This window comes from Thamnophis elegans, chromosome 6, assembly GCF_009769535.1.
Source record: "Thamnophis elegans isolate rThaEle1 chromosome 6, rThaEle1.pri, whole genome shotgun sequence".
Lineage (NCBI taxonomy): Eukaryota > Metazoa > Chordata > Lepidosauria > Squamata > Colubridae > Thamnophis > Thamnophis elegans.
Genome location: NC_045546.1, coordinates 76003288 through 76012470, shown reverse-complemented (window position 1 = coordinate 76012470; position 9183 = coordinate 76003288).

The window sequence follows — 9183 nt, the reverse complement described above, 5'->3', positions numbered from 1 at the left end:
ACACTGATGTTGGATGACTTTACGTGGCCTACCACTTTGTGGTTGAGTTGCTGTCGTTCCCAAACACTTCCACGTTCTTATAATACAGCTGACAGTTGACTGTGGAATATTTAGGAGTGGGGAAAATTTCACGACTGGATTTGTTGCACAGGTGGCATCCTATCACAGTTCCACGCTGGAATTTACTGAGCTCCTGAGAGCCACCCATTCTTTCACAAATGTTTGTAAAAACAGTCTACATGCCTAGGTACTTGATTTTGTACACCTGTGGCCATGGAAGTGATTGGAACACCTGATTCTGATTATTTGGATGGGTGAGCGAATACTTTTGGCAATATAGTGTATGTTCTTTTACTTGTTCTTCTGCTTCAAGTTTCAATAAACATTTATACATTTAAACAATTACATATTCATCATTTATATACAAGTCTATTTCTGTAAGCTACCTGGAGTCACTGTGAGTTGGGTGGCCATATACTGTAAGTTTTCTGAATACATAAATAAATAAAAGAAATAAATTTCATAATGTACAAAATCATAAATTTAATGTCTACTTTAAATCTTTCTAGTAATTGTAGATAAGAGAACCATTGACAACTACAGTATATTCTTCTTCCACCAGTATTTCTCTTGATTTGATTTTACATTCCCCTTGACAAAATTCTAGTAACTCAAAATAAGTTATATATTTGTGTTTGCCTATTATTCCTTGTCTCTAAAATGTTTCTTGTGTTGAGATTCATATGCAAGGATGTTTTCAGGAATAATCTGGGTTTTTAGCTATCCTATATTTTCAATGTGGCATATCAAACAATGATTTTTAAAATCCATAATAACTTTGGCATTATCCTACCACTAATATCCATGCCACCCAAATCTCAGCTGATGCCCGTCTAACTCCAAAATCCTTCTGTTTCCCAGCAGCACCCACTCTTTCATCTAAACCAAAGCTGTAAAATACAATTTCAAATCAGGTGAACCCAGTCCTCCTTTTTCCTCTTCATCTTTTAATGCCTTATACTTAACTCATGTTTTTCCCCTGACACACAAATTTAGATATATCCTTCTGTCACTGTTTAAATGGTGCATCAGTTGTCAAAACAGGTATTGCCTGAAACAAAAACATCCTTCTAGGCAAGACATCCATTTTTATCACAGGAAATTCTCCCCAGCAATGACAGTTGTAGTTTCTCCCATCTTCACGTTTCTTTTTAAATACTTCATTCCATGTCTTAACATAGTTATTTTGAAATAACATAGAGCTCATATTTGTCAGAGTGATACCCAGGTTACCACCTTCTCTATCTTAAAATCTTTGTATTAATCTTATTAATTTTATTAATCTTGAAACCTGCTAATGCACCAGATTCTTTTAATTTGTCCATTAATATTTCAATTCCCTTTAAAGGATCTCCCAGAACCAATACCAAATCATCCATGAAAGCCTTTCACTTACACGTTTCTTTTTTAATCTTTACTCCATAATCTTCACATCTTGTCTTATATTTTTTTCTTTGTGTCAAGAACCAAAGTGAAGAGGAGTGGAGACCATGGGCATCCCAGTCTTCTTCCTCTTTGTATCTCACAGGTTTTTGCAAAATCTGTGTTTTCTGTGAGGTATGAATCAATCTTACCCATTAAAGAAGGTTTTCTCTAAATGCATATCTTCCAAAACCTTGAACAAGAAACCTGTTCAAATTGTCAACTCTGCATCTTAAAAGATCAATGCAACTTGTTCATTCATTATTTTGTTCCAAATATTACAAATGTCTAAAACATTTCTAACATTGTCCTTCAACTGTCTTTTAGGTAAAAACCCACCTTGATCCTCTTGAATATTTTTTTGCAAAATTATTTTGAATCTATCAGCTAGAATTGTTGTGAAGAACTTGTAGTAATTATTCAATAATTATATTGCCTATACCTTCTTGTTAACGTCAAATTCTATTCATCTTTAGGTATTAATGCTATATCAGCATTCCAACTCTTTGACCACTTTCCTTCTTGCCATTTTGAGTATCTCAACAAAATGATCAAAATAACCCAAGGCTGGGTAGAAAATGTGAAGGAACGTCTAAATAGAATTATAGACATATCCATGGCCACAAGTGTGTACATACATATAATAGTAAAAAGAAGCCAAACAACGTATGTAGAGGGAAAGCAAAATGTTCATTTGACTATATTATTTTTTAAGTAAACACACATGCCTTAGTGGTCTAATATCAAAGGTAGACAAGAAGAATTAACATGGGACAAATGCCTTCAATTGTGTGTGTGTGTGTGTGTGTGTGTGTGTGTGTGCAGAAATACATGTGCACTTATATATTCATTTGCGCATGTGTGTTTTGCAAATAAATTGAAGCACAGGAGAAATGCAAAAAGTTCTTCTGTATCTTAAAAACTGTATAATATATTACTGATGCATCCCAATATGCCAATTGAGCATAATATTTCATGCAACTGCTGAAGAAACCTCTACACCATGATAGTTTTGCAAATCTGTATGTCTTTAAAAGCCACATGATTCTTCATTGCTCTTGCAGTATCACAGACATGGCTAGCTAGCCCCTCTGGAATTATTATTTTTTTAAAAAAAAACAAGCCTGGAACAGTTTGAAAGACAGAAATGTGCCTCTTCTGTCATGCCTTTCCTATTATCTTTTCAGAATGCTCATTAGCTTCATATAAGTAGATGACTTCCAGGCACATACAGGCTCTTTCTGGAGAATAGAATTGAACATTCCCAGTGATATTTCTAAGCCCAGTAGCAAGTGAGTTCCAGTGTGGTTTTTTTTCCTAAAGAAAGAGAAAGGGGATCTACTATTCAACTTGGATACAGCCAGCACAAGAACTTCAGAGTTTGAACACAAAATATTATATTTTGCAGCAAGGCCAGGTTTGATAATGATTTCATGGCGACGATTGCCAGGTAGCATAAGAGTTCCTGATTATCTGTAGACATAACAGCTGTGTTTCTGTCCACCTATCACTGCCTAGCGCCATGATATTGCAATATTGGAATTCAACATTATGCAAACACAAGTAGTAGAACAAAGTGAAACTAGAGTCTTGAACTTTAAGAGAGCTAATTTCAGTAAACTTAGAGAGAGCTTGGGAAAAATTCCATGGATGAGAATCCTCAAGGGGAAAACAACCCAAGAAGCTTGGGAAATTTTGAAAAATGAGATTACAAAAGCCCAGTCTAGCACAATACCAATGAAGAAGAAAAATAACAGCTCCCAAAAGAAACCAACATGGCTGCATAAAGAACTCTCTGACAAATTGAAAGACAAAAAAAATAAGTATAAAAAGTGGAAAGGGGGGGGCGTAACTGAGGCAGAATATCAGCAAATAGCCCAAGCATGTAAAGATGAAGTGAGGAAAGCTAAGGCTCACAATGAAGAAAGGCTTGCCACAAAAGTAAAAAATAACAAAAAAGCTTCTTCCAACATGTTAAAAACAAGAAAAAGGTTAAGGAAACAATTGGTCAATTGCTGGGAGAAAGTGGCAAGAAGGTGACAAGCAACAGGGAGAAAGCAGAACTATTTAACTCATGTTTTGCATCTGTCTTTACACAAAGGGATAAAACAGTCCAACCTATCAAAAACAGCACCACAAAAACCAGATTAGAAACACAAGTTGTAATAGGGAAGAAAATGGTAAGTGAGCACCTGTCTACCCTAGATGAGTTCAAATTACCAGAACCGGATGGATTACACCCCAGGGTTTTGAAGGAACTGGCAGATGAGATCTCAGAACCACTGAACTATATCTTTCAGAGATCCTTGAGCACCGGGGAACTACCAGAGGACTGGAAAAGAGCTGATGTGGTTCCCATCTTCAAAAAAGGGAAAAGAACAGATCCAGGAAACTACAGACCTATCAGCCTGACCTCAGTACCAGGAAAGATTCTGGAAAAGATAATCAAGCAATGAATTAGCGAACACCTAGAAGCAAACAAAGTAATAGCCAAAAGCCAACATGGGTTTGTCAAAAACAGATCATGCCAGATTAATCTTATTGCATTCTTTGATAATGTGACAAAATTAGTGGACCAGAGGAATGCTGTCAATATAGTTTACTTGGACTTCAGTAAGGCATTTGATAAGGTAGACCATAACCTACTACTAGATAAAGTAGAAGAATGTGGGTTGGACAGCATCACCATCAGATGGATTTATAACTGGCTGACCAGCCGCACTCAACGTGTAGTCCTCAATGGATCTGCATCTTCATGGAGGGAAGTATGCAGTGGAGTACCCCAAGGCTCTGTTTTGGGACCAGTACTCTTCAACATCTTCATCAATGATTTGGATGAGGGAATAAATGGGGAACTCATCAAATTTGCAGATGATACCAAGCTGACAGGAATAGCCAATGCTCCAGAAGACAGGCTTAAGATACAGAATGATCTTGGCAAACTTGAACATTGGGCACTATCTAATAAAATGAAATTCAATGGTGAAAAGAGTAAGGTTCTACCTTGTTCAACAGTAGTAACTGTGAAAGGGATCTTGGAGTCCTAGTGGACAACCATTTAAATATGAGCCATCAGTGTGCAGCAGCTGCCAAAAAAGCCAACACAGTTCTAGGCTGCATAAACAGAAGGATAGAATCAAGATCACGTGATGTGTTAATACCACTTTATAATGCCTTGGTAAGGCCACACTTGGAATACTGCATTCAGTTTTGGTCGCCACAATGTAGAAAAGATGTGAAGACTCTAGAAAGAGTGCAGAGAAGAGCAACAAAGATGATTCGGGGACTGGAGACTAAAACATATGAAGAACGGTTGCAAGAACTGGGTATGTCTAGTTTAATAGAAAGAAGGACTAGGGGAGACATGATAGCAGTGTTCCAATATCTCAGGGGTTGCCACAAAGAAGAGGGAGTCAAACTATTCTCCAAAGCACCTGAGGGTAGAACAAGAAGCAATGCGTGGAAGCTAATCAAGGAGAGAAGCAACTTAGAACTGAAGAAAAATTTCCTGACAGTTAGAACAATTAATCAGTGGAACAGCTTGCCTCCAGAAGTTGTGAATTCCCCAACACTGGAAGTCTTTAAGAAGATGTTGGATAGCCATTTGTCTGAAACAGTATAGGGTTTCCTGCCTAGGCAGGGGGTTGGACTAGAAGACCTCCAAGGTCCCTTCTAACTCTGCTATTGTATTGTATTGTATGATGGCAAACCTATGGCACATGTGTCTGAAGTGGCACATGGAGCCATTTTGCCTGGCATACATGGCATCACCTGTTCCTCTTCTAGGTTTGTGGCATGCATGCATGCGTGACAATCAGCTTGCCTTCGTGCATGCGGCAGTCCTGGAAACCAGTGTGTCAGCTCTGGTGAGCTCAGAGGCCCAGAGCTGCTATTCGGAGAGGGGGGGGAACTGGGCCAGCTGCCAAGACTCGTGCTTACCAGATGAAGCTCTTCCTTCTCTGCAAGCAGTCTAGCTGAGAACTCTTCATGACTGACTGCTGAGAGGTTTCCACTGAAAACATTCCAGAACTGAGAACTGACTGAGAACAATCCATGATTGATTTCCAGGTGGTTTTTACTCTGGGTCATAAGGTGATGGGTGTGTGCACGTGCAGGGGTGGGGTTTAGCCTAATTACCAAGTAACTGTAAAAGGTGGTGGGGAGCATTGGATGTCAGCTCTGACAATTTATGCGTTGTCTTAGTGCTCTGTTGGTCAGTTCGTGCTGGAGGAAAAACATAAACTGCATTTTCAAACCATTCTGTGTTTGGCTGTTTCCATTAACCCTTCGGATCCTGACACAGCGACATGCTTGCCGACCCACTGATCGTTGTGCGCGCATGCATACCAGTAACTGGAAGACTAGGTACACATGCATGCACTAGAAACCGAAAGTTCATTTCCCATCATGTGCACATGCACGCATGCCCGCATTGCAGCTCCTCTTCCAGGTTGTGTGGATGACGAGCGCATGTGCCCACTTTTCAGCACTTGGTGCTGAAAACGTTCGCCATCACTGGCCTAGTCAATAGCATTGAACATGTTCCTTGTTGCTCTCCAGATCTCAGCCCAGAGTAGTTTTGGAAATCCTCTATCAGATATACATGGTGAGCAAAACCCCACATACATCTTCTTAAAGTATGCCACATTGTTCTCAACGGGACTGTCCTCTAAAAAGAAAAGATACACCTATACGATTGCAGCCTCAACACAACAGGGAAGTGAAATGAAAGTTGTCTTGAGGATGAACCCTTTCCATCAATACAAATGTAGCCTGGCTGCTCTAAGTGAAGCCAAATTAAGAAAGTCTGACTGTTCTTGCAACTCGTGATGATGAAATTGTTCTAAAGGCGCAATCTCGTCTATTAACCTCAATTCAAAAAGTTATAGAGGGACATATTAGTGGTAGGTTTCCAATTTTTTTTACTACTGGTTCACCCATGCACACTTCATCGGCATTTATTTTAAATTGGCCTTTAACTATAAGGAAGTAATTTTCTTCTTCCCTAAGTGTTCCAGTTTTAAAGGTTTGCCTCTTTGCCTGACATGAATCTTTCCACACAAATTCTCTATGATACTTTATTGACAATTTAACTGATGATACACTTGGGATTGGGATCTGTCTAGCTAGGTTTGGCTACTTTAGATTGCTACAGATCAGTGGTAGGTTTCAATTTTTTAAGAACCTTTTCTGTAGGTGTGGCCTGCTTTGTGGGAGTGGATTGCTGACCATGTGACTAGGTGGGAGTGGCTTGCCAGCCATGTGACTGAATGGGAGGCTGGCTTGGCAGTCATGTGACTGGGTGGTCGTGGCCAACTTGTAAAATGTAATGAAACTCACTTAACAATGCTTTTGCTTAACAACCAAAATGTTGGCTCAGAAACTCTGGCATTTGAAGCACGCAAGTCTTAAAGCTGCCAAGTTACAAGACCCTTGTACCCCTAACCCTTTAGAAAAAAAACCCCAGGGATGTTCAAACTTGACAGCTTTAAGACTTGTGGACTTCAACTCCCAGAATTCCTCCTCCAGTCATGTTGGATCAGGAACTCTGGCATTGAAGAACGCAAGTCTTAAAGCTGTCAAGTTACAAGACCATTGCACCCTAACCCTTTAGAAAAAAAAACCAGGGGTGTTCAAACTTGACAGCTTTAAGACTTGTGGACTTCAACTCCCAGAATTCCTCCTCTTGCCCTTCATCTTGATGATATGCGGACAGGCAGGGGGAGGGAGCTGGACCCGGTTCTAAATGGCACTATAGATTTGTGGAACCTCTTCTATAGAAGAGGTTAGAACTGGCAGGAACCCATCCCTGCTACAGATATATCTTTTTATATAGTACCAATCATGTCTTCTGCGACTTATACACCAACACAAGTTTTTCAGTCTTTTAAAAGATCAATAGATTTGTCTTTAAAAAACACCCCCCCCCCAAAGGGCTAACATGATTTTGGGCTTCTCTTGTATGTACATACATACATATATGGCTGCTGTCAGCCTCTTTCCATTGTTATTCTTTGTTAATTGTAATCCTTCCTTCCTTCTGGTGTCCAGATTTCAAAGTTAGACCAGTTGAAAGCTGCCCAGAGTCTCCTCTAGAGAAGATGGGTGGCACATCAATCCGTTAATCTATCAATCAAAAATGTAAATAAATAAATCTTCGCAGTTCCATTCCATCAGTTTTTAAAATATTTAAAATAAAAGCACTTTCCCTCAGGAAGGACTGTTATAATTAATTCCCAAATCTTATTTCAAATCAATCTGTACCCTTAGTCCCTCTTTAACTTCCAAAAAAATCAAACTTTTAATCACCCTGTTGCTGTTTATTCCAAAAAGATTTTTTTTAAAAGTCCTTAGACTTGTAGAGCCGAGGTGGCGCAGTGGTTAGGGTGCAGAACTGCAGGCCATTTCAGCTGACTGTTATCTGCAGTTCAGCGGTTCAAATCTCACTAGCTCAAGGTTGACTCAGCCTTCCGTTCTTCCGAGGTGGGTGAAATGAGGACCCAGACTGTGGGGGCGATATGCTGACTCTGTAAACCACTTAGAGAGGGCTGAAACCCCTATGAAGTGGTATATAAGTCTAACTGCTATTGCTATTGCTATAGTTGAGATTTCTTTTGCCAAGGATTGAAAGTTCTGACTGCAATTTGAGTGAAGATGGCTTAATCTTTTATCTCCCAGAGCTCTAAACCTGGTAGAGACAACTGTCTTGCAGTCTCATCATGAGGAGCAACTGTACAAAGCACTTGTGGGCAATATCAAGTCCTCTCCTTGTCCAGAGAAAAAAATATCAAGATTATATACTCATTGGCTCTTCATTCTGTTGGAACCATCTTCAATTTGCCATTTCCCCCCCTGAAAGTCTGACTGTTGGAGTTCCTTTGAATGTATCCACACAAAAGCAAAGTGAAATTTGATGCCTATTAAAAGCCACCACTGCTCCATTTTTAGCTAAGTAACAGGTAATTCTTAGTGAGAGGGGAAATGAAGCAAAAGGAAGCCATCAATAAGTTTCCGTAACTTGTTTTGTATTAAATCCAAAGACATCACCAGTTGGTGGCCTTGTTGCTGAGACATAATAGGAGATGACTGTCAGGATGGCGCACTGGCATTCTTGTCTTCCAAGGCAATGATTGGAAGATGCACTTTAAAAAAGTCATGCGGTAGAACCCCAAATGTCTTTAAGATGGTGGAAGCTTGGCCTTTTCAGAGGACCTCTAATGTTAAACCAAACACTTCATTCTTTCTTGCTGTGGAAATGTCTATTTGCTGCTTTGCTATGGTTGATATTATACCATTGTTTTTTTTCAAAAACCCAATAAGGATGGGGATGCTTTGATCTTCGGGGCAATGCTGTGCCAGAGGAAAAGCAGCAGTAGAAAAATATCTTCTCTATGACCCCTAATAAAAGTACTCTGTGAGTATGAATCTGGAGGGAACTCTCTCGTCCAGATTTTATTCAGTGGGTAAATACTAATGGAGAAGAGTTGAAGATTTCCAGGTCTGAGTTGTGGTCTCCTTTCATACCCATTCTCCAACTCCCATCTCATAAGCAGGTGCAGTTACTGCAGAGCACATGGGAAGTCATTTCCTCTATTCTTTTCTTTGGATGTGCCATACACTATTTCTTCATCTTTAAGCCATCCATCCCAGGGTGAGTAATAATGCAACCTAAATTCGGAAGATGGTGATTTAAGGGGACGG